The 25,999-nt window shown below is 42.9% G+C and overlaps 1 protein-coding gene across 13 annotated transcripts in view; it reads right to left on the reverse strand.

Moving 5' to 3' along the window:
- Positions 1–25,429, reverse strand: part of LOC115930830 (E3 ubiquitin-protein ligase HERC2-like) — a 49,503-nt gene extending 24,074 nt beyond the window's left edge. For 4 of the 13 annotated variants that reach the window (XR_010130944.1, XR_010130939.1, XR_010130940.1 and 1 more), the window contains exons 1-6: positions 25,295–25,422; positions 24,284–24,386; positions 22,742–22,859; positions 21,446–21,683; positions 19,523–19,654; positions 422–6,604 (exon numbers count right to left, since the gene is read on the reverse strand). The gene's annotated coding sequence lies outside the window, so the exon portion shown is untranslated. Of the gene's footprint in view, positions 1–421; positions 6,605–19,522; positions 19,655–21,445; positions 21,690–22,741; positions 22,860–24,283; positions 24,387–24,942 lie in introns of all 13 variants that reach the window. The other 9 variants (XR_008672147.2, XR_010130941.1, XR_008672149.2 and 6 more) reach the window with 9 other exon arrangements.
- Positions 25,430–25,999: the final 570 nt, after the last annotated feature.

A 25,999-nucleotide genomic window follows, 5' to 3' on the forward strand; every position in this document is an offset into this window, starting at 1 on the left:
ACTAAAAAGACCAGCTACAGGACTGAACTATTTGATGTTGAGTAGTTGTTTACTCCCACATTATCTATAAAACTTCAAACCAAGCGCCACTCTGCACTCAGGACAGCAGCTCCTAATCACAGAGAGACACACAGTGTAAGCGCTCAACCCTCCACGAATGACTGATGGCCAAATCTCTAAGCATCCTCCCTCATCCATCTCATTTAGTATCACAGCTTCCTGGGTCTAGTCAGAGTATCATATATCAAATCTCCTGAAAAGCTGAGAACACAGACCCGGAATTACAGCACTGACAGCCCGCTGAAAACAGAGGTGAGAAACCAACCTACTAGGCTTCTTAGCTGTAAAGCGAGGGTGGTAAGAACCAGCCTCAAGCAGGCCAGCTGTCTGCGTGCAGAAGGCAAGAAAGGAAAGAACTCACCCCGTCACGACGGACCTGAGGAACCTGGTCGCTCTTTCCACCACCTCCAGCCACACAGAGGCCATGGTGCTCTCGTCGAAGAGCGAGGCCTCGGGAAGTGCTCGCAGGGCGTCCAGGGACTCCTGCAACAGCTCACTGCAGAGGTCCGCATCCTCGCCTGGGCGCACACACGTGTCAGAGGAGCCCGCCCACTCCCCTCACTCTCCCGCTGGGCTTCCCACCCCTCAGCGAGAGCCAACGCCACTGTCACCTTTCCAATCCCTCACTCAACAGGCCAAAATCTAGCGCAGCTGTTCCAGTCAATTCTGTGTTTCACGGCTGTCACATGAGCAATACACTAACTTCTTGTCCTTCTAGAATTAAGTCTGTACTCAGGTGTTCCATGGTAGTGATTGACGTGGGGGTGAGGGTGCATGCACTCTTTTTTTTCTTTAAAGCACAGACGTGAAAAGGCAAACAGCCTCTGCAGCCTCTCATCTCACAAGCAAGGAAACTGAGGCACAGAGAGCACATGGGATCAGCCGAAGGGTACATGGTGGCTGAACCGAGCTCGAAACCCAGTCTGTTGATGGGTTAGGGAAGCAGAACAATGTGCCACACCAGGGACCGTACCCGATCGCCAAGCCCTGCGCAGGAAGGCGAAGGCGAAAGACAGCGCCGCTCGGGATCCCACTCTGGCGAGCCCCTCCACACCTTTCCTCAGAGGCCGGGAACTGCAGATGACACACACGGAACATACAACCAGTTAGCAGCAGAGGGTGCAGATACTACATAAAATCAATACTACGAAAGGGTGTGTACCAAAATCCGACCAATGGTTTTCTTCAAGTGACAGGATCACAAGTGGATTTTTCGTTTTGTTGTTTAACAACTTTCATCAAATGTCTTTTGTAAATGAAAAGTTTTCTCTTTAAGAATCAAAGAAATGTATAAGGAATTTTAAATGTCTTGGGAAAATGCTCATGAAATGACCTCCCAAAGTGAGATTCTAGTGGGAGGAAGCAGACGATAAACAGATAAATACATAAACAGAGGGAGAATAAACCCCACATGGGAGACCAGGCCAGAGAGGAGCTGGAAGAAGAGCAGCAGAGCCGCACGGGGTAGCCTGGCTCGCCCCAGCTCCGACGTCCTCCATTCGGGGTCTGCTCCTGGCCATGGGTGAAGCCCTGTGTGCTTGACCCACCCCATGGGGAGTTGCCCTGTTCTGAGGGTGGTGCTCATCACCCTCCTGTGTGTTTTTAAGCTCTTCACTACTTGTGTATGTTAATTTCACAAGTCACAGTTTCATTCCGCATGTAGTAAAAGGTTATGCAATGGTACACCATAAAAATCATCCTGTACAAGAGAGAAAAGCCTAGAATACAAAAAGGCATAATCTCAACTCAATCATGCATAGAAAGTAATTTTGTTTTATACTTTATACTATATCATATTTGTAATATATGTATATTACAGTATTGCTACTATAGACTATATTCTCCAAATTTACTAAAATTTGCTTTCATGATCAGGGGATACGCTATAAAAACAGGTGATACGGAGTTCAAGACCAGCCTGGCCAAAAGGATGAAACCCTGTCTCCACTAAAAATATAAAAAGTAGCCAGGTGTGGTGGTGGCATGCCTGTAATCCCAGCTACTCAGAGGCTGAGGCAGGCGAATCACTTGAACCTGGGAGGCGGAGGCTGCAGTGAGCCAAGATTGCACCACTGCACTCCAGCCTGGGAGGCAGAGCGAGACTCCATCTCAAAAAACAAAAAAACAACAAACAGGGATGTTATGGAAGGATCTCCCCAAGATACGACGTGTAATAAAAATGGCAAAGAAGAACACGGCTGGCCAGGGCAACGGTACACGCTTATCCACAAGTGCCTGAATAATGCACCGGGAGCTCAGAGAGGAAACACGAGAACCTCTGAGAAGGGCACTGGGTACCTGGAAGACGGAAATCTTTGCTCCTGAATCCTAAATGAGAAATATGAACATGAGAAGACACAGACATGTAACAGGACACACAGTCCTTACAAGAGAAAGCACATGGGCCAAGTGTGGTCAGAGGAGGTTGGTGAGTCACTTTAGGTCAGGAGTTTGAGACCAGCTTGGCCAGCATGGCAAAACCCCGTCTCTACTAAAAATACAAAAATTAGCCAGGCATGGTGGTGCATGCCTGTAGTCCCAGCTACTTGGGAGGCTGTGGCAGAACTGCTTGAACCTGGGAGGTGGAGGCTGCAGTGAGCCAAGATCGCACCACTGCACTCCAGCCTGGCCTGGGCAACAAAGCAAGACTGTCTCCAAAAAAAAAAAAAAAAAAAAAAAAAAAAATCACTACTCAGCAATAATGATACATGCAACGACCTCCTTGGGAAAATGTCAAGGGGATTATGCTAAGTGAAAAAAGTCAATCTTGCTTGAGGCCAGGAGTTCAAGACAAGCCTGGGAAACATAACAAGACCCCAGTCTCTACAAATACAAAATGAGCTGGGTGTGGTGTCATGCATCTGTGGTACCAGCTACTCAGGAAGCTGAAATGAGAGGACTGCTTGAGCCCAGGAGTCTGAGGCTGCAGTGAGCTATGATTGTATCACTGCACTCCAGCTTGGGCATCAGGGTGAGACTCTGTCTCCAAAAATTACAGTAATAACGATAATAAAAAATTAAAAAGCCAATGTCAAAAAATCACATAATAGACACAGAGAACAGATGAGTGGTTGCCAGCAGGTAGGGTGGGGAGAGAAGATGTGAATGTGGGTATAAAGGGCCCTTGTCTATGTACCCTGATTGCAGTGGAGGTCTCAGAAAATCCACACATGAAAAAACTGCAAAGAAATACACATACAATTGAGAGCATGTAAAACTGGGAAAATCTGAATAAGATAGGCAGACTACCAAAGTAAACACCCTAGTTCTGATGACTGTGTCATAGTTTGCAACTAGCTACCATTGAGGGCAATGGGGCGAACAGTAAAAGAATCTCTATACTATTTCTTACAACTGTATGTGAATCCACAATTATCTCAAAAAGAGGCTTTTTTTAAATTTTAGGAATTCTTCCAATTAATGAAAGCTATATTCCAATTAATCCATCAACCCTATGTCATCACAAAGGAAACAGCACAGAGAAAAATCAGCTGGGCTCTCAGCCATTTCTGCAGCTGAGGGAATTCAGTTTGATTCGACAAACACACAACAGTGCTTGGACAATCTTAGCACCTACCGCCCACCTGTACATAACACTCTGATTCATGACCATCACAGCCGGTCAGGAAGGAAGGAAAGAACCTTCCTGATGGCACTCCTATTACCAAATGGGTAGGACTCTCATCTGTCTCTTGGTTTAATTTACTCTAAAACTATTTTCAAAAATACAAAACGTGCAGTCATCCCTTGGTATCTGCAGGGGATTGGTACCAGGCCTGCCCCACCCCTGGCTCCATACCAAAACCCTAGGATGCTCAAGACCCTGATATAAAATGGTGTAGTATTTGCATATAACCTGTGCACATCCTCCTGTATAATTTAAATGATCTCAGCCAGGCACAGTGGCTCACACCTATAATCCCAACACTTTGGGATGTCGAGGCAGGAGGGTCACTTGAGCCCAGGGGTTCAAGACCAGCCCGGGCAACATGGCAATACCCCATCTATACAAATTAAAGAAAAAAAAAATTGGCCAGGCGTGGTGGCTCATGCTCGTAATCCCAGCACTTTGGGAGGCCAAGGCAGGCAGACCACTTGAGGCCAGGAGTTAGAGGCCAGCCTGGGCAACACAGTGAGACCCCGGCTCTACAAAAAATACAAAAATTAGCCAGGCATTGTGGCACACGCCTGCAGTCCCAGCTACTTGGGAGGCTGAGGTGGGAGAATCACTTGAGCCCAGGAGGTCAAGGCTGCAGGGAGCCATGATAGCCCCACTGGCCTGGGTAACAGTGAGACCCCCATGTCCAAACAAACAAACAAACAAACAAAATCATCTCTAGATTAACACCTACTACAAGGTAAATGCTCTGTAATTAGTTGTTATATTGTATTGTTGTTTGTATTTTTTAATTGTTGTGTTGTTTTTTATGGCTTTTCTTCCAATATTTTCGATCCACAGTTAGTTGAATCTGTGGATGTGAAACCCACAGATACAGACAGAGAGCCAACTGTAATGTGATTTCAACTATATTTAAACATAAGGAAACAAAAAAGGAAAACAAACACAAAAATTAAAACGTAAGAAAACAAGGAAACAGGCTACAAGTATTGCTCCTGTCTCTGGGAAGCAAGACGATCAGGGTTTTGCTCTTGTTTCTTCCTGCCTCCTGTACCTTCTATGTGCTCTCCAGGGAGTCAAAGTCACTATCACAGTCAAATAAAGCCAACACTCCTAACTACACAAAATATAGTTTCATCTGGCAATCTTGTAGTTTAACCTTCTGAGGACAAAAGTCTGATAGACAGCTTCATTTTGGAAAAGTACAATTTTACATAAGCTTTAAACATTCTAGTGCCTGTTAGCAAATAGAGGAAATCTGTAATATATTATCAGGCGTCAACAAATTAAAACTCATATGCCCAAAAGCATCCCCACTTTTTTTTTTTTTCTTTTTGAGACAGGGCTTCATTCTTGTTGCCCAGGCTGGAGTCCAACGGCACGATCTCCACTCACCGCAACCTCCACCTCCCCAGTTCAAGCAATTCTCCTACCTCAGCCTCCCGAGTAGCTGGGATTACAGGCATGAGCCACCACGCCCTGGCTAATTTTTTTATTTTTAGTAGAGACGGGGTTTCTCCATGTTGGTCAGATCTCGAACTCCTGACCTCAGGTGATCCACCCGCCTCGGCCTCCCAGAGTGCTGGGATTACAGGCGTGAGCCACCGTGCCCGGCCCAAAAGCATCTCTTGTAATAAAAGAATAAGAAAATCACATTAGGAAGGAAAAACATGAAGCATCTAAACTAGATGGGCACTAAACATTACAATCTATCTCCTTACCCAGCAGCAAAACAAAATAAAATGTACACAATGTTCAGAACTCATTTTCCAATTTATACTTGAGCTGATCTAAAGCTTTGGCTGGCTTCCACAGTTACTGACAGAAAAACGTCTTTAAAATAATGACACAGAGCCAGGCGCAGTGTCTCACGTCTATAATCCCAGTACTCTGAGCGGTTGAAGCAGGAAGATTGCTTGAGGCCAGGAGCAAGACCACATCCCCATGCACACACACACACACCCAAATTATTTTTATTTAGCCAGGCATGGTTGCATGTGCCTGTAGTCCCGGCTACTCAGGTGGCTGAGGCAGGAGGATCACTAGAGACCCGGATTTCAAGGTTAGAATGAGCTATGATTACACCACTGCACCCCAGCCTGGGTGACAGTGCAAGACGTTGCCTCTCAAAAAAAAAAAAGAAAGAAAAAAAAAGAAACAAAAAAATTTAATTGAATAAAATAAATAATGACAGAGATTACACAGTATGGTCTGTTACTACATGAGCAAATTGGCAAATCCATTCTCCAGATTACATAAAACATACAAAAAGGGAAAGCAAGAATAAATTTCAGAAGGTGAAGACAGACACTATACTGAAAATCTTAATTAAACTTTCTGAAACAAAACAGTCTGAATTTTATATTTAACTGGCATTACGATTCTTTTTTTTTTTTGAGACGGAGTCTCACTCTGCCGCCCAGGCTGGAGTGCAGTAACACGGATCTCAGCTCACTGCAAGCTCTCCCTCCCGGGTTCACGCCATTCTCCTGCCTCAGCCTCCCAAGTAGCTGGGACTACAGGCACCCACCACCATGCCTGGCTAATTTTTTTTGTATTTTTAGTAGAGACAGGGTTTCACCGTGTTAGCCAGGATAGTCTCAATCTCCTGACCTCGTGATCCACCAGCCTTGGCCTCCCAAAGTGCTGGGATTACAGGCGTGAGCCACTGCGCCCGGCCCATTAGGATTCTTTCTTCGCTTTATATTACCTTTTTTTGTCCACAGGAGGCAGGGAAATGATGCTGCTTTTCCACTTAACTTTGACATTCTCCTGAAAAACGGTTCAAGGCAATGAAACAGTGCTCCAAGATTACCAGCCTCTGCTTGAGTCACAGGGTTGAGAGAGCGGTGGTGGCTGACTGGATGGCCAGGGCCTGCTGCTCTTTAACCAGCACAGAAAGACACTCCTTCAGTTCATTCACATCTAGAAAACAAGACAAGAAAACATCTCACCTGTGGACAATGTGGCCACAGTTTGTTGTAATGTTGAGAAAATGGATGATGACAACAGGTAGTACTCAAATGCATGATATGTGGCAACAATGGTTTTAACCACTTTACACATATGAATTTAGGCAACCCTCATACCCAGCACTGTCAAGCAGTGCTGTCCATCTATTTTATGGATGAAGAAACTGAGGCACCAAGTGGTTAAGCAACTTCTCCGAGGCCACACAGAGGAGCACGGCACATGATAGAGACTCTTGAGCCACCATGGCACACTGCCTCTCTGAAAACATCATACAAAAGTTGGCCTGGCATGGTGGCTCACGCCTGTAATCGCAACACTTTGGGAGGCCAAGGTGGGTGGATCACTTCACGTCAGGAGTTCCGAGACCAGCCTGGCCAACATGGCGAAACCCCTTCTCTACTAAAAAAAAAATACAAAAATTAGGTGGGTGTGGTGGGGCGCGCCTAGAATTCCAGCTACTCGGGACGCTGAGGCATGAGAATTGCTTGAACCCAGGAGGTGGAAGGTTGCAGCGAGCTGAGATTGTGTTGCTGCACTCTAGCCTGGGTGATGGAATGAGACTCTGTCTCCCCACCAAAAAAAAAAAAATTTACTAACACAGAACTCTGAAGTCAATAGCAGTCAATATTTATCAGCAGCACATCTCCTAAACAGAGAAAAACACTAGCCATTATTTTCATGTTGCAAAACCAAATTCAAAATAAAAACGATGTCTTGCTGGGTAATAAAATTACCCAGCATGCATGACTCATGAAACACATTTATGGACATATTTTAGAAGAAGATAAAGTAACCAGTTAGAATACACATTGTAACTAGTAAGTGATATTTCATTATTCTCTCTATTTCTATGTATCTTTGAAAATTTCCATACTAAGAAGTGTTTTGTAAGTAGCTAGAAGGCAATCACATGAGTGAAAATAATTCAAAGGATTCTGGTCTTTCCATTAAGCATGCGTCTACCTCAGAGTACAGATCATTATAGGGGAATTATAAGTTACCTCCTACCAATCCCCTATAACAGCACAGTTCCCAGTGGTAGGGCAAGAGCTGGGCTCTTCTGGGCCTGCCTCTCTGCTGCTTACTAGCCTGGAGGCCAGCAGTCACCAGCCTCGCAGCCCTGGATCCTGACAGGTAATAGCAACACCCCTACCGACTGCCTCCCCTTGGGCAGAAGACATCAGTTTTCTGGCTACCCATTACCTGGATATACTCTCCATGGGATGGGAGGGACCTTAGGAGGCAGGAGAGAGAAACATCTCACCACTCCCTGGAAAGGCACAGGGTGACGCACACTGTGCCCAGCACCAGCAGTAGGATGTGAGACCTGGAGCTTAGCAGCTAAGAGCTAATAGTTATTTAAAACGACATGAAGAATACTGAATTGCATGCTGGGCTCAAGATGGAGAAGCGAAAGACTGACAGGTAAAGAAAGCAGTGCCCCTGCCCCTCTCAGGGCATCCCAACCGAGCCACCCTTCAGGCAAGGAGGTGGCCCAGCACTTCAAGGGCTAAGCCCTTCCTGAAGAGTCACTGCATTTGCCGCTTTTAAATAATACATCTCCCTTCTGCTTGGCTGCGGAGCCCAGAAACAACCCCAAAGCTCCAAGAGGGCAGCTCTGCCCTTGAGCACCCACGTGCCCTTCTCCCTGACACCCTCCTGCTTATTCTGTCGCAATCCTGACTGCCCTGACATGACATCATTCATGTACACTTTGAAACAGTGGGTGAGAAAATACACAAACCATGGACACCACTGGGGAGTCAGAACTCCTACCCCTGCCTCACAGTAACCAGGAGCCTCTAGGCAAAGTGGGAAGCCTGGACTTCATCTCAAGCTGCCAGTGATGAGGTGAAGCACGCCCTATCCCTGCCAGAGCAGGGTCACAGAAAGATTTAACCACTTACACAGAAGATTTAAGTAACACCTAGAGTCGCCTAACAACATGTTCTATTGAGAAAGTCACTCATGATACCAAGAACCAGGAAGATCTAAAACCAAATTTTAAAAAACAATTATAGAAATACCATGATGAAAGATGTGGGAATAATGTGGCCAATAATTAAAAACAGTCATGATAAAAAGGCTTCAACAAGCAATTACAAACACAAGTGAAATAAGTGAAAAAAATAGCCTAAGACAAGAAAAGGAAGACAAAAAAAAGAAACCAAATAGAAAGTTTAGAACTGAAAAATAACCAAAATAAAAAGCTCAGTGAATGGACACAGCAGTAGAATGGAGGAAAAAGGGCAAAGAATCAGTGATGTAAAAGACAGAAGTTACCCAATGTGAATAACACAGAAGAAATACATGCCCCTAAGGCGGGGCATGGTGGCTCATAGCTGTAATCCCAGCACTTAGGGAGGCCGAGGCAGGCGGATCACAAGGTCAGGAGTTTGAGACCAGCCTGGTCAACATGGTGAAACCCCATCTCTAATAAAAATACAAAAATTAGCTGGCCATGGTGGCGGGCACCTGTAATCCCAACTAGTCGAGAGGCTGAGACAGGAGAATCGTTTGAACTCGGGAGGCGGCGGTTACAGTGAGCCGAGATGGTGCCATTGCACTCCAGCCTGGAAAACAGGTCTCAAAAAAAAAAAAAAAAAAAAGAAAAGAAAAGAAAGAAGTACATGCCCCCGCGGGGGGAAAAAAAAAACAAAACAGTCTCAGGGACCTATGGGACTATAACAACTCCAGTCACTGAACTCACAAAGGGACAGGAGAAAGAAGGTGGGGTTGACCGGGAGGCGGAGCTTGCAGTGAGCCGAGATTGCAACACTGCACTCCAGCCTGGGAGACACAGCAAGACACTGTCTCAAAAAAAAAAGAAGTTTGGGTTCAAACTGTACTCTAAGAAGTGATGGCTTAAAAGTTCCCAAATTTGGGAAGAGACATAAACCTATGAATCAAAGGTAAGCAAACCCTAAACAGGATGAACCCAAAGAAATCCAAACTAAGACATATCATAACCAAACTCCAAAAAACAAAAGACAAAGAAAACATTTCAAAGGCCACTAAAGAAAAACAGTACCTTAACTATCATGGATTAACAAGTCAAATGACAGCGAATTTCTCATCAGAAACCATGGAGGCCAGCTGAAAGTACAAAATATTTTTCAAATGATGAAAAGAACCATTAACTCAGAATTCTTATATCCAGCAAAAATGTCCTTCGGGAATGAAAAGGAAAGCAAAACATTCTCAGAGGAAGTGAAACAGGATTTGTCACCAGAAGACCCACACCAAAAGAAAGGCTAATGGAAGTTCTCTAAGCAGAATGGCAACCATCAAAGAAAACCCTGGAACTTCCGGAAAGAGGAGATGACAAGCACACCAACGCATAAATACAATACACTTTTCCCTCACCTCTTGACTTTGCTAAATTATGTCTGAAGGTTCAACCAAAAATTATAACATTGTCATATGTGGTTATAAATGTAAGCAAATGAAATCTTTAAGGCAAGTATATTATGAACAGGAGAACATAAAGGAACATCAGGGGAGGTAGTTTCTATATCCCTGAAATTAGTAAATGACAACACCAGGTACAATCTAATAAGAGTTCATACATAAACAGGCTGAGTGTCCCTTACAAAATGCTCAGGAGCACAAGTGCTCCACATTTCAGATTTTTATCAGATTTAGGAATATTTGCATATAAATAATGAGATATTTTGGGGACAGGACCCAAGTCAAAATACATTCATTTATGTTTTATATATACCTTATACACACAGCCTGAAAGTAATTTTATATAGTATTCTTAATAATTTTGTGCATGAAACAAAATTCATGCTAAGTACTTATGAATGGAATTTTCTACTTGGGGGCCCAAAAAGTTTCGAATTTTGGGGCATTTCCGATTTTGGATTTTGGGTTTAGAGATGCTCAATTTGTATGTAATATACTACCTAGAAAAGCCACTAAAAAAGCTATACAAAAAGATACACTCTAAAACACTACAGATAAATCAAAATAAAATGCTAAAAATGGTCAAGTAAACCACAGACAGCCAGGAAGAACCAAACCGAAAAAATGAAAAACAGAAGACATAGAAAATACAAAATAAAATGGTAGTGTTAAGCCTCAATTTAACAATAATGACATTAAATGTAAAGTCTAAATACATTAAAAGACACTGGGAGAGTAGGCTAGAGAACATGATCCAACTGCATGTTGTCTGTAAGAAAGTGACTTCAAATAGGCAAACTGAAAATAGAAGCACAGAAAAAGAAAGATCATGCAAACATTACTGAAAGGACAGCAGAAGTTGGCTACATTAATATCAAATAAAGTAAACTTCAGAGCAAAGATAATTACCAAGAGGGCTGGGCACAGTGGCTCACACCTGTAATCCTAGCACTTTGGGAGGCCAAGGTGGGTGGATCCCCTGAGCTCAAGAGTTTGAGACGAGCCTGGCCAACATGGCGAAACCCCATCTCTACTAAAAATACAAAAATTAGCTGGGCGTGATGGTGGGCCCCTATAATCCCAGCTACTCAGGAGGCTGAGGCAGGAGAATCACTTGAACCTGGTGGGTTTGGAGGTTGATGAGCTGAGATCACACCACTTCAGTCCTGCCTGGGCAAAAGGAGCGAAACTCCATCTCAAGAAAAAAAAAAAAAAAAAAAGATAATTACCAGGAATAGACGGCAATATTACAAAATGAGAACTTGGTCAATACACCATTAAGATGCAGCAATTTGAAACCAAAAACAATGAACAGAACTGAAAGGAGAAAAAGACATCTATACTTTTATAGTTGGAGACCTCAAAATCTCTCTCTACAGCTAATAAAATTAGGAGACAGAAAGGCTGCCAGGACATAGAACTCAACATCACCATCAATCAACTAGATCCAATCAAAATTTATAGAACACTCCAGCCAATAACAGCAGAATACATAATCTGTTCAGTATGCACAAAACAAATACTAAGTTAGAACATATTCTGAGGCATAAAACAAACCTATCAAATTTTTTGAAATTAAAATCACACAACATATGTTCCCTCAAACAATGGAAACAAATTAGAAGTCAACAAGAGAACAATTACAGGAAAATTGCCTAACTCTCAGAAACTTAACAATAAACTTCTAAATAACCCATGGATCAAAGAGGAAGTCTCAAGGGAAATTTTAAAATATATTCTGAACTGAGAGAAAATGCAAGTACAATACATCAAAATGCATGGGAAAGAGCTACAGTGGGTGATGAGAAATTTACAGCACTAAATGAATGGTACATTAGAAACTTGGAAACAAATCAATAATATAAGTGCCCGCCTCGACAACCTAAAAGAAACAAAAAATAGCAAAATCAACCCAAAAGTAAGCAGAAAGGAAGAAATAATTAAGGTAAGAGTAGAAACAAAGTGAAAACAGAAAAACAATAAACAGTAAAGCAAAAAGCTGCTTCTTTGAAAAGATCAATAAAACTGACACACCTCTCTCAGCAATACTGACCAAAAAAATAAATAAATAAAAAGAATAGACATAAATTACCAACATTAGTGATGTCACAGACTCTAAATATATAAAAAAGATAATTAGGAATTACTAGGAACAACTCTACACACATAAATTTGACAACTTGGGCAAAATGGACTTATTCCTCAAATAATACAAATTACTACAACTCACCAAATATAAAATAGATCATTTGAATAGCCCTACCACTATCAAGAAAACTGAATTCATAATTCTAAGAATCCCCAAAAAAAAAAGAAATTACCAGACCCAAATGAATTCACTGGATAATTCCATCAAACATTAAAAAAGAATTAACACAGACTCAAAACAATCTCTTCTGGAAACTAGAAGAGGAAAAACCTCCCAATTCATTTTAAGAAGCTAATATTAGCATGATATCGAACCTAAAGACAGTACAAACTACAGGACAATATACTTCATATACATAGACACAAAAATATTCAGTGAATTATTAGTAAGTAGAATTAAACAACATATAAAAAGAATTACACATCACCGCCAAGTAGTTTCACTGCAGGAATGCAAAGCTGGTTCAACAGTCAAAAATCAATGTAACCCACCCTATCAATAGGCTAAAGAACAAAAATTCCATGATTACAAATCAATTGATTGAGAAAAAGCAAATGACAGGCCGGGCACAGTGGCTCACACCTGTAATCCCAGCACTCTGCGAGGCCGAGGCGGGCGAATCACGAGGTCAGGAGATCGAGACCTTCCTGGCTAATATGGTGAAACCCCGTCTCTACTAAAAATACAAAAAATTAGCTGGGCATGGTGGCGGGCGCCTGTAATCCCAGCTACAGGAGGCTGAGGCAGGAGAATGGAGTGAACCCGGGAGGCGGAGCTTGCAGTGAGCCAAGATTGTGCCACTGCACTCCAGCCTGGGCGACAGAGCGAGACTCCGTCTCAAAAAAAATAAAAGAAAAAGCAAATGACAGAACTCAATACTCATGCATAAAAATGCTCAAAAAACAGTAACAAATGGGAACTTAATCACTTTGATAAGCAGCATTTAAAAAACTTAAGCTAAAACCTATGCTAACAACGTCAGAAAGGGTCCTCCTAGACCTACTTTACACAGCAGAGAGAATTATTAAGAATGATTTAGATAGTCCCTAAGAGTTTACTCTTCTAAGAGATTACAACACCAAATGGCCAGCAAGCCCTTTTCGTTAGACAAAAAGAAAAGCTGTGATCTGTTAACACTCCCAGAAGGCTCACTATGAAATGTACACTTCTGAACTCCTGCTGAGGGCCTACATGCTGCAATGTTGAGAAGCAAGTGTCCAGAGGTCTCCTTGGAAACACTGCAAAAAAAATGTGAGGGACTGATGGATGAATAGAGGGATGAAAAGGTGGAGAGAGCGGTGATAAAGCACGTGGGATGATGCCAGCGGCACAGTCTCAGGTGGTGAATGAATATGTGGGTGCACACTGTAAAATTCTTTCAACTTTTCAGTATAATCTTTTTCATAATAAAATGTTGGAAAAAATAAACCTGTGAAAAAGGAAGCTTTAGTCAAACGTATCTAAGCAAAAGAAAAAACAAGTTCTAAAATCCTATGGCTCAAATTAATGTGTTTTTCTTTTTAGGTTGAGGTGCAAGAGCAAAAAAGAAAAACAGGAATGAAAGGAATAGGAACTATTCTAAAAGCTACAAATTCCCCCTGCAGTTTGACTAAAGATGACGTGGCTGAAGAACATGCTTTGAATCCAAGCCCCTTCAAGGCTGCCAGGTAGAGAGTCGGTTCTGCGAAAGCTCTGTACCTGTGAACAAGCAGAGCTTCCAAGTAAACCCTCTTCATTAAAGCCACCCTGAGTCAACAAGCTGGGCTTTAATCTGAGCAAGAGAGGTATATTTCGGGTCTAGTTACCCACCCATAACTGTAGGTACTTTGATACCTAGGTGAGGGGAAAGAAGGAGAAAGGCAAAACAACAGATTTTTAAAATCACGACAAATGTTTATCGAACAGTATGTGCCAGGCACTGACTTAGGAGCTTCAAGTGCATTATTTCATGTCATTTGCACAGCAACTCTCTAATAAGTATTCACTTATTTTATATATATTATATAATTTTAATTATTTACATTATATTATACTTATTCCTTTTTTTTTTTTTTTTGAGACAGAGTCTCACTCTGTCACCCAGGCTGGAGTGCAGTGGTGCGATCTCAGCTCACTACAAGCTCTGCCTCCCAGGTTCACGCCATTCTCCTGCCTCAGTCTCCCGAGTAGCTGGGACTACAGGCACCCACCACCACGCCCAGCTAATTTTTTTGTATTTTTAGTACAGACAGGGTTTCACCATGTTAGCCAGGATGGTCTCAATGTCCTGACCTCGTGATCTGCACTCCTCGGCCTCCCAAAGTGCTGGGATTAGAGGCGTGAGCCACCGTGCCCAGCCAGGTGCATGCACTTTTAGGATTTTTATGTCATTTCGCCACTGCACTTCAGCCTGGGGGACAGAGCAACACTCCATCTCCAAAAAACAAAAACAAAAAACAAAAAACTGCATGCACCTTATAACATAGTTTTCAAATACATGAAGCAAAAACTGCAGAGCTGAAAGAAAATAATCCATAATTAGCATGAGAGATTTCAATTCTCCACAGAAGAAAGAGGAACTAAGCAGTGAAACTGCTCTTCATGCCTCCCCAGCACAATGGAGATACTCCTGGGAAATAAAGGCCAGTCGCTGGGGCTCATCTCCCCAGAATGCTGAGACGCTGAGACGGCTTCTCTGTAAATAAATGACTAGTATTTGCTAGGAAAAGAGTCCTTACCTATGAAATGTTTTTAGCAAGATGTGGTTAGTTGAGGATTGTGTTTGGTAAACGTACCTAAAATCCACGGACTTATGGGACATGGCTCCCTGGAAAAGGTTCCCTAAGGTGTATAAACCAACTGACTACAAAATGGGAACACTGCACATCCTTAATGCTCCTTGTTCAGTGAAATGACGACACACCTCAGTGAGAGGACGACACGCCTCAGTGAGGGGGCGACATGCCTCAGTGAGGGGATGACACACCTGAGAGTATGACACGCCTCAGTGAGGGGGCGGCACGCCTCAGTGAGAGGTCCCATCTCTCAGGCGGGGCTCAAAGAGGACGGACTTGGGGGAGTTGCACAGATTGTCCCACATCTCTCCCCACTTTGCCTGAGCACACAAGTGAGGATATTACTTGTATCTTTCTTTAAAGTTACTAAGTAATCAGGTACGGGTAAGATCTCTGAGATTCATGTCAAACTAATGTGATAATCCAACCTTGTGTGTTAGTTCAACTCCTCTCCTAACAGTGAATAGAACAAGTAGGCAGAAAAGTATTTCAAGTCAAGGATACCTGAACACTATCAACTGGATCTCATTAAGCTTTACAGGGCAGCAAAATACACATTTTTTTTTTTTTGAGACATAGTCTCGCTTTGCCACCCAGACTAAAATGCAGTGGCACAATCGAGATTACAGGTGCCCACCACCAGACCCAGTTAATTTTTCTATTTTTCGTAGAGACAGGGTTTCACCATGTTGGCCAGGCTGGTCAAGAAATCCTGACCTCAAGTAATCCACCCACCTCGGCCTCCCAAAGTGCTGGGATTACAGTCATGAGTCACCGTACCTGGCCATATTCTTATTACGTGTGCATGAAACATTCCACAGAATAGATCATATTCTGGGGCTTAAGGCAAGCCTCAACATTGAAATCACAGAATATTTTCTCTGACTACAACTAATTTAGAAATTGTTAACAGGAGATATTTGAAAATCCCCAAACATTTAGAAATGAAATAACACATTTCCAAATAATAAGTGGGTAAAAGAAGAAATTAAAAGGGAAATTAGAAAATATTTTCAACTGAATGAAGAGGAAAATAAATAAACATTTCCAAATTTGTGAAATGTGGCTAAACAATGCTTAGAGATAAATTTATGTTATAGTTTTGAACACTTGTTAGAAAAGACAAAAAATCTAAAGTCAATGATCTAAGCCTTTACCTTAAAAAACTAGAAGAGCACCAGGTGTGGTGGCTCACGCCTGTAATCCCAGCACTTTGGGAGGCCAAGGCGGGTGGATCAGGAGGTCGCGAGATCAAGACCATCCTGGCTAACATGGTGAAACCCCACCTCTACTAAAAATAAAAAAAATTAGCCGGGCGTGGTGACGGGCGCCTGTAGTCCCAGCAGCTCGGGAGACTGAGGAAGGAGAACGGCGTGAATCCGGGAGGCGGAGCTTGCAGTGAGCTGAGATCTCGCCACTGCACTCCAGCCTGGGAGACAGAGCGAGACTCTGTCTCAAAAAAAAAAAAAAAAAAAAACTAGAAGAGACAGAAGAGCAAATGGAACCCAAAGGAAGCAGAAAAAAGGAAATAATAAAGAGTAAACAGAAATCAATGAAAAACAAAACAAACAAAATCAATAAAACCAACAACTGGCTCTTTGAAAAAACTCAATTAAACTGATAACTTCTAGTAAAACTGATCAAAATGGAAAGAGAGAAAATACAAGGCACATTTCAGCAAACTTCTGGGTAACAGGTAGTATATGCTGGTACTTACTACATACGAGATAATTGCATAGGCACTTTGCCTGGCCTACTGTACTGATCCCATAATAGCCTACAAGGTAGGTACTATTATTAACCCCACAATACGGACTTTTTTTTTTTAAGAGACAGGGTCTCACTCTGTCACACAGGCTGGGTGTAGCGGCACAATCATAGTTCACTGCAGCTTCAAACTGCTGGCCTCAAGCAATTCTCTCACCTCAGCATCCCAAAGTGCTGGGATTACAGGTGTGAGCTACCATGCCTGGAGTCACAGATTATTTTTATATATGTACATTTACACATGTATGTCCATTCAAGGAAAAGAAAGTCTGAATATCCACACTGAAGGGATAATAGTGGCTAACTCTTACAGGAAAACTGAAATTGGGGTGGGCAGTCAGGTGAAATCTTTATAATCTATACATTTTTATAAGAAAACATTTATTCCATGTATATTTTTAATTGGAACAAAAATGCATCACACATTTAAAAAATTTAATTACACAAAATAAAGTAAGCAAAGAATAAATATATGGGTTTCACCGGGTTGGAGAAAGGGAAGAGATTATGAAACTCCATCCATGATAAAGAACTCCTATAACCCAAAACAAAAAACTCAATTAAAAAATGGGCAAAAGGGCCAGGCGCAGTGGCTCATGCCTGTAATACCAGCACTTTGGGAGGCCATGGTGGGTGGATCACCCGAGGTCAGGAGTTCAAGATCAGCCTGGCCAACATAGTGAAACCTCGTCTCTACTAAAAATACAAAAAATTAGCCAGGCATGGTGGCAGGTACCTGTAATCCCAGCTACTCAGGAGGCTGAGGCAGGAGAATCACTTGAACCCAGGAGATGGAGGTTGCAATGAGCCAAGATTGCGCCACTGCACTCCAGCCTGGGCAACAAGCCAAACTCCGTCTCCAAAAAAAAAAAAAAAAAAAAAAAAAATGTGCAAAGGATTTGAATAGACATTTCTCCAGTAAATGTATACAAATGGTCAATAAGCATGTAAAAAGATGCTCGGCATGAGTAATCATCAGGCAAATGCAAATCACAACAACAAGATGCTGTACCTACTCACACAAAAGAGGATGGCTATCATCAGCAAAGAAAAGAAAAAGAAAAAATGTTGGTGAGGGTGTGGAGAAATTGGAACCTTGGTATACCACTGCAAGAATGTAAAACAGTGTAGCCACTGTGGAAAACAGTTTACTGGTTCCTCAAAAAGTTACATCTACTGCCAGGTGCAGTGGTTCACACCTGTAATCTCAGTAACTCAGGAGTCTGAGGCAGGAAAATCGCTTGAAGCCAGGAGTGTAAGACTAGCCTGGGCAACACAGTGAGATTCTGTCTCTAATTAGTCAAGCGTGGTGTCGTTCACCTGTAGTCCTAGCTACGTGGGAGGCTGAGGCAAAAAGATCACTTCAGCTCAGGAGTCCAAGGTTGCAGTGAGCTATGATTACATCACTGCATTCCAGCCTGGGTGACACAGTGAGACCCAATCTCAAAAATAACAATAAATAATAAGTTAAACATAAAACTACCACATTATTGGCCAGGCGCGGTGGCTCATGCCTGTAATCCCAGCACTTTGGGAGGCCGAGGCTGGTGGATCACGTCAGGAGATCGAGACCATCCTGGCTAACACGGTGAAACCCCGTCTCTACTAAAAATACAAAAAAACTAGCCGGACATGGTGGCGGGTGCCTGTAGTCCCAGCTACTCAGGAGGCTGAGGCTGGAGAATGGCATGTACCCAGGAGGCAGAGCTTCCAGTGAGCCGAGATCGTGCCACTACACTCCAGCCTGGGAGACAGAATGAGACTCGGTCTCAAAAAAGCAAACAAAACAAACAAACAAAAACAAAAACAAAAAAAATCTATTGATCAATTCCACTCCTAGGTATAGACACAAAGAATTAAAAGCAGAGACTCAAGACACTTGTAAACCAATGTTCATAGCAGCATTATTCACACAAGTCAAGAGATGAAAGCAACCTGATTGCCCACTGATGAAGGGATAACATGTGGCTTACATATATAATAGACTAGTATTGAGCCTTTAAAAGGAACAAAATTTTGACACATGCGGCTGAACCCCAAAGACCCAAGAAGTTCAATAACCCAGTCACAAAAGGACAAATACTGTATGATTCCCCTTACAGGAGACACCTTGAGTAGTCCAATTCTGAGACAAAAGTAGAATGGTGGTTGCTTGGGGGCAGCAAGGAGTTAGTGTTTCATGGATACAGAGTTTCAGTCAGAGAAAATGCAAAAGTTCTAGAGATGGATGGTGGTGATGGCTGGGCAACAATGTGAATATACTTAATGCCAACGAACTGTACACATAAAAATGGTTAAAATGGTTAAGTTTTATGATATGTATATTTTACCACAATATTTAAATTTTTTAAATTACATTTTTAGAAATTGTTAGCAGGCCAGGTGCAGTGGCTTGCACCTGTAATCCCAGCACTTTGGGAGGCCGAGGCAGGCAGATCACAAGGTCAGGAGATCAAGACCATCCTGGCTAACACGGTGAAACCCCATATCTACTAAAACTACAAAAAATTACCCGGGCATGGTGGCAGGTGCCTGTAGTCTCAGCTACTCAGGAGGCTGAGCCTGAGGCAGGAGAATGGTGTGAACCCGGGAGGCAGAGCTTGCAGTGAGCCGAGATCCCGCCACTGCACTCCAGCCTGGGCAACACAGCGAGACTTCATCTCAAACAAAAAAAAAATGTTACCAAAAAAATACTAATAATCCATCCAAGTTATTTAGAAAAGGTGTGTCAGATCAAGCTTTCCAAAGTGCCAAAACTCAGAAGATTACCTGGTTGCTTGCCCCATACCCAGCTGTCCAGAATTGACTTGGCACTATATACAGGTGCAGGAGTTTCTTCATCTTTTTTCTCTCTGTCATCCAGATCTTCTTTCTTTGTTCCACTTTGCTCGACACTATCATCTGCAGAATTAAAAAATTTTTAATCTGTAACCGCTTTTCAGAATGCCATACCATTAGTCAGTCTCTGCAAACGTCCCTCCCCGAAAAGTTACAACACACATCATGAACTGAATGTCTGACAACTTAAAAATAAAATACATCAATCATATCTGTAACAGATCCAGTAAAATTTTCATAAAGAAACCAAAACATCGGCCGGGTGCGGTGGCTCACACCTGTAGTCCCAGCATTTTGGGAGGCCGAGGCGGGTGGATCATGAGGTCAAGAGATAGAGACCATCCTGTCTAACATGGTGAAACCCCATCTCTACTAAAAATACAAAAAATTGGCCGGGCATGACGGCAGGCGCCTGTAGTCCTAGCTACTCGGGAGGCTGAGGCAGGAGAATGTCGTGAATCTGGGAGGCAGAGCTTGCAGTGAGCCGAGATGGCGCCACTGCACTCCAGCCTGGGTGACAGAGTGAGATGCAATCTCAAAAAAAAAAAAAAAAGAAAAGAAAAGAAAAGAAACCAATATATCAAATTATTAAATTATTTAAAGCATGTCTTCCAAAATGATATTCCATCAACTTCCTAATGGGATTTTTTAAGCCATTCTACTGAAATCAGTTTCTTAAGAGTGAAAATTAAGTAGTATAGATGGCTTCTTTCTATAAGAAACATTAGTTAACATTTAATTATAGTGTACGGGTAGGCTTACAAATAGAAATTATTTAGAAGCAATAAGATTGTTAAATAATTTGATAACATTGGTGATGAAAACAAAATGACACCTAAAAGGTACAGAAATATTTTGGTGGTAAAATTTTGCATATTGAAATATAGAGACCCCTCTGTTACCTGAAATAAACATGAACAAAAACTGACACAGAAAATCAGTTCAAGTAATAATTAGCAAAATATTTACCAACTTTTTTCATTTGCATAAATAGGGCACAATCATGAAATTTCAAAGATACAATATTAATACTCATAACTGTATATAGTTATATGTAGCTATATACACATATATAACTTTAAATTTAGTCAGACTTTTTATGGTAACAAATAAACTGTGTGCTATTTAAGTCGTATTTTCCAAAGAATAAACAGAAGTGTAATGAGGAAATAGTGGTGCATTTCAAGTTCTTAACACAGATGACACCTTGGTAAACTTTTTCGATCACAGTATTTTTAAGTCATTAAGATCATCTAAAACTATGCCTTAACTTGCTTCGGAAAACAGTTCAGCACATGACCCAACTTTCACACTACTAGGTCTTTATGCTAGGGAAATGGAAACTACATTCACACAAAATCTGTACAGAAATGCTCACAGCAGGATTACAACTGTGAAAGAAAAATGGAAACAACCATAAGGTCCTACAATAACAGAACGGAAAAACACCATGTGATATATCCAAATGATGAAATACTACTATTCAGCAATACAAAGAACTATTAATACACAGAACAACTGATAAATCTCAAACATATAGCTGGGAGTAAATAAAGATGGTTTCAAAATGTTACTTAAAATATGGTTCTACTTACATGACATTCTCAAAAAGAATACCCTATACTGATGGAGAACAGATCAGTGGTTGCCAGGGCACGAGGCCAGGGAACATGTGATAAAAAGGAGCACCTTAAGGGAGCTTTTGGTGTGATGACACTTCTCCATCCTGATGATGGCAGGGGTTACATGAATCTATAGAGGTCAAAATTTACTCAACTAGATACCACAATAAAATAAATTTTATATGTTTTTTAATAAAAAAAAAAAACGTCGGCTGGGTGCAGTGGCTCATACCTGTAATCCCAGCGCTTTGGAAGGCCGAGGCGGGCGGATCACAAGGTCAGGAGTTCAAGACCAGCCTGGCCAACATGGTGAAACCCCGTCTCTACTAAAAATACAAAAATTAGCCAGGTGTGGTGGCAGGCGCCTGTAATACCGGCTACTCGGGAAGCTGAGGCAGGAGAAGCTGAGGCGGAGGTTGCAGTGAGCCGAGATCATGCCACTGCACTCCAGCCTTGGCGACAGGGCGAGACTGCATCTCAAAAAAAAAAAAAAAAAAAAAAAGTTAATGGTTCTCATTAATATTAAAGTTTCAATGAAATTCAACAAACATGTATTTAACATTCAGCGTATTCAAAGCACTTTTATACTAAAGTAAAAAGGTATCTTCTAAAAAACTTTAGAAAAACCTATCACACACATATAACTAATCGATGCAAATCAGGCTTTGGAAAGGGTCATGAGACAATATCTAGGTCCAGGGGCTGGATACGGTGGCTCACGCCTGTAATCTCAGCACTTTGGGAGGCTGAGGCGGGCGGATCACTTGAGGTCAGGAGTTCAAGATCAGCCTGGCCAACATGGTGAAATCCCGTCTCTACAAAAATACAAAAATTAGCCGGGCGTGATGGCCGGCACCTGTAATCCCGGCTACTCAGGAGGCTGAAGCAGAAGAATCACTTGAACCTGGGAGGTGGAGGTTGCAGTGAGCCGAGATTGTGCCACTGGACTCCAGCCTGGACCACCGAGTGAGACTTCATCTCAAAAAAAAAAAAAAGAAAAGAAAGAAAATATCTAGGTCCAGGTTAGGGAGGACAGCTGGAATACAGTCTGGTGGAATCATGTCAGAGCAGAGAGCTGGGTCTGGAGGGCTGGAGCAGGGTGTGGCCCCACTCTGGGAAGGAACTAGGAAACACATCCTGGGTAAAGCAAGAGCAGAGTCCCGTTCTGCAACAGGTGAGCATTTATCCTGATCTGAGAAACTACATGCAAATTTATAAGTCTCACTTAGCCTCTAATTTTCCTTAACAACATGGAAAACGAGAGAACAAACAATCCAGAAGGTTAAGACATGAAATACACTGAATTCAGAAATCATACACAGAAAGGTAGGAAACGAATGGGGGAAAAAAGCAGCTAATGGAGAGTGAAAATGAGCCAGGTGGGTGGCTCACACCTGTAATCCCAGCACTTTGGGAGGCCGAGGCAGGCGGATCACTTGAGGTCAGGAATTTGAGACCAGCCTGGCAACATGGTGAAACCCCATCTCTACTAAAAATACAAAAATTGGCATGGCGTGATGGCAGCCACCTGTAATCCCAGCGGCTCGGGAGGCTGAGGCAGGAGAATCATTTGAATCCAGAAGGTGGAGGCTGCGGTGAGCCGAGACGGTGCCACTGCATTCCAGCCTGGGCAACATAGTGAGACTCTGTCTCAAAAAAAAAAAAAATGGAATTTATTATATTTAAATCTATCTATAAATATTTTCTAATAATAAAAAACACACATCATGCCACACTAAAAATAAAGACATTTACTGAATGCCAAAAAATCTCCCTAAAGATCCCAATCACTTGGGATCTACATAAAGAACAATTATGCTCTGCTTTCTAACCATGACTTTTAAAAGAACAAAGGACAAAAAAATTCATCAAATGTGGGCCAGGTGCCGTGGCTCAAGCCTGTAATCCCAACACTTTGGGAGGCTGAGGCAGGCGGATCATGAGGTCAGGAGTTCAAGACCAGCCTGGCCAGTATGGTGAAAGTCCGTCCCTACTAAAAGCATAAAAATTAGCTGGGCGAGGTGGAGGGCGCCAGTAATCCCAGCTACTCAGGAAGCTGAAGCAGAGAACTGCTTGAACCCAAGAGGCGGAGGGTGCAGTGAGCCAGGATCATGCCACTGCACTCCAGCCTGAGCGACAGAGCAAGACTCCCTCTCCAGAGGAAAAAACAACAACAAAAAAATTTGTCAAATGTAATGAATAAAACACATACTTTGTATTTTTCCATGTACTTAGCTTTTCTAAGAGCATCTTTTGGAACTGTTTCACCGAAAACACTTTGGGAAACGTTTTAATTTATTAACAAATACTGGAGGGCTAGGAGGAAGAGGTTAAAACTTTTTAAAATATACAGAGTGAATCACTGATACGTGCCAAAAAAAAAAAAAAAGTCGCTGATTCTTGTCATGGAAGGCACAGTAATATGGACACTGTTAATATGGACACTGTTAGCCTCAGCATGTGGAGGTCCAGAAAGGGAAAATTTCAAGTCAGATAGAATTCTATATATACCATTTATTTGGAGCCTTCAGCCCTCAAGATCCTAACATCATGACCTCAGTTTCAACACAATTGTCCTTAGTCCTTGTATTGGTTACAAATACAAACCAAACAGCTCAACTGAACTAACTCTTGTCTCTCCAGAAACACAAACACAAGACCTCATAAAATGAGTCAGTTTCTACAGGCCATAATTACTGAACTTACTTCTCCAATTTTCCCCTCCACAGTTAACTAAACAGCTCAAAAACTATCAGTAACAACAGTCACCATGATATGGTTAGGAGTGTAGCAGATTTCTTAACCAGTAATAATAAATAGGAAAAAAATTTTTGCCTATTCATAGATCTCAAGTTTCGTGCACTTCCAAAAAACTAATTAAAAGGCAACCGTGCACGATCTACAAAAACAGCCATAAAGACTGTTACATTTTAAGTTACAGGAAATAAACCTGCTTCTCTAATCTAGCAAGATACAATTGACTTCCCCTTACATACCCTAAAAAAAAAGCTTACACGAGAAATTTAATGGAAGCAGAAACACATCAAGAAAAAGACATGTCAAACCCCACCTGTATATCTGTTTTCAACCATTCGGTGTCGAGGCGAGCCTGGGCAGCCAAACACAAAGATTCAGAGGGCATCTTTTCTCCAGCTTCCTCCCAGGTCTCACGCCTGCAAGTAAACACACACGTTGAAGACCTAACGCTTTTTAATAATTTACAAAGACACTCCCGAAAAGTTTAATGCAGAAAAAAAAAAAAAAAAAAAAAAAAGAACAGAAAAAGGGGAGAGAAGAGCTGGGGGAAGGGAGTGAGGGGGAGAGAGGGAAACAGGGAAGAGATGGAGGGAGAGGGAGGTTCGGGGAAGGGAAAGCCTCCTTCCAAGGCAGGCAGGGTGTGCTGGGTTTCTGCACCACGCTGGCGAGACCTTGAGAATGGACAGTCACAGGAGGCCAAATCACAATGTCATCCCCCTGCCCTCAAATCCAAAAGGTACACACACACGACAGGAAGCCCATCGTTTTTTGTTTTGTTTTGTTTGAGATGGAGTCTCCCTCTGTCGCCCAGGCTGGAGTGCAGTGGCGGGATCTCAGCTCACTGCAAGCTCCGCCTCCCGGGTTCACGCCATTCTCCTGCCTCAGCCTCCCCAGTGGCCTGGAGTACAGCGCCCGCCACCAGCCCATTTTTTTTTTTTTTTTTTTGTATTTGTAGTAGAGACGGGGTTTCACCTTGTTAGCCAGGATGATCTCGATCTCCTGATCTCGTGATCCGCCCGTCTCGGCCTCCCAAAGTGCTGGGATTACAGGCTTGAGCCACCGCGCCCGGCCACGAAGCCCATCGTTTGAACGGCAAGTGACAGCAGCATGAATCTGCCGCTTTACCCAACAGCAGGGCGCCTGCCTGAAACAAATTACTCAAAAGGATCACCTGCAGAAAAACCTACAGCCACTACCACTTAGAGATGGAGAGAGGCAGGAGGCTGCGCCGCGGGCGGTCCGCGCAGGCCCCAGTTGGACAACCCGCCAACCCGGCGCCCGCACAGCCTCCCACACCTGCCGCCCCGGTGCCCCAGCCCAGGACCTGAGGCGCAGGGCCCGGCCGCCTCCCCTTGTAGGCGTGCGGACACTGCCTCCCAGCAGCCGCTGGCTCAGGCGGCGCCCGCGATCCCAACGCCTCTCGCGACCCGAGGGGCGAGCCCGCGCGGGACTGCCGCCCCCTCCACCCGCGCTTATGGCCAATCGCAAGGCGGTTCTGCGGACGCAGCCAATGGGGAAGAGGAGCCCTTCCCGGCTCCTCCCGACTCTCCCGCTTCCTGCAATCCGGTTTATCTTCCTACCTGGAGCTCACTGGCTGCGGCCAGGGTCAACCGCAGGCGCCGGAAGGCGGGATTTCCGCCACACAGCCCCTTCAGCTCTCCTGGTGTGGCCTTGAGTGGTGTGGCACTGCTGTGACCCATCATCTTCTCTTAAAGAGGCATCCGGACTTATCTCCACACTTGCACACTGAAGAATGCAACATCGGATTAACTTGTTAAAGCAATATCACAAAAATCACAGCATCCGAAAAATTTTGGGTCATTGCAATGATCTTGATCAGGCAATGAGAAAATAAATCCTTGAAGAATCAGTACATGGAAAAGAGGACCAAGAGCAGAGAGTATGGCAATTTGATGCAAGAAACTTTTTTGGGTTTTTTTTTTTCTGTTTTGTTTTGTTTTTTTTGAAACGGAGTCTTGCTCTGTCACTGAAGCAAGTGCAGTGGCTCGATCTTGGCTCACTGCAACCT

This window comes from Gorilla gorilla, chromosome 16 (genome assembly GCF_029281585.2).
Source record: "Gorilla gorilla gorilla isolate KB3781 chromosome 16, NHGRI_mGorGor1-v2.1_pri, whole genome shotgun sequence".
Taxonomy (NCBI): domain Eukaryota; kingdom Metazoa; phylum Chordata; class Mammalia; order Primates; family Hominidae; genus Gorilla; species Gorilla gorilla.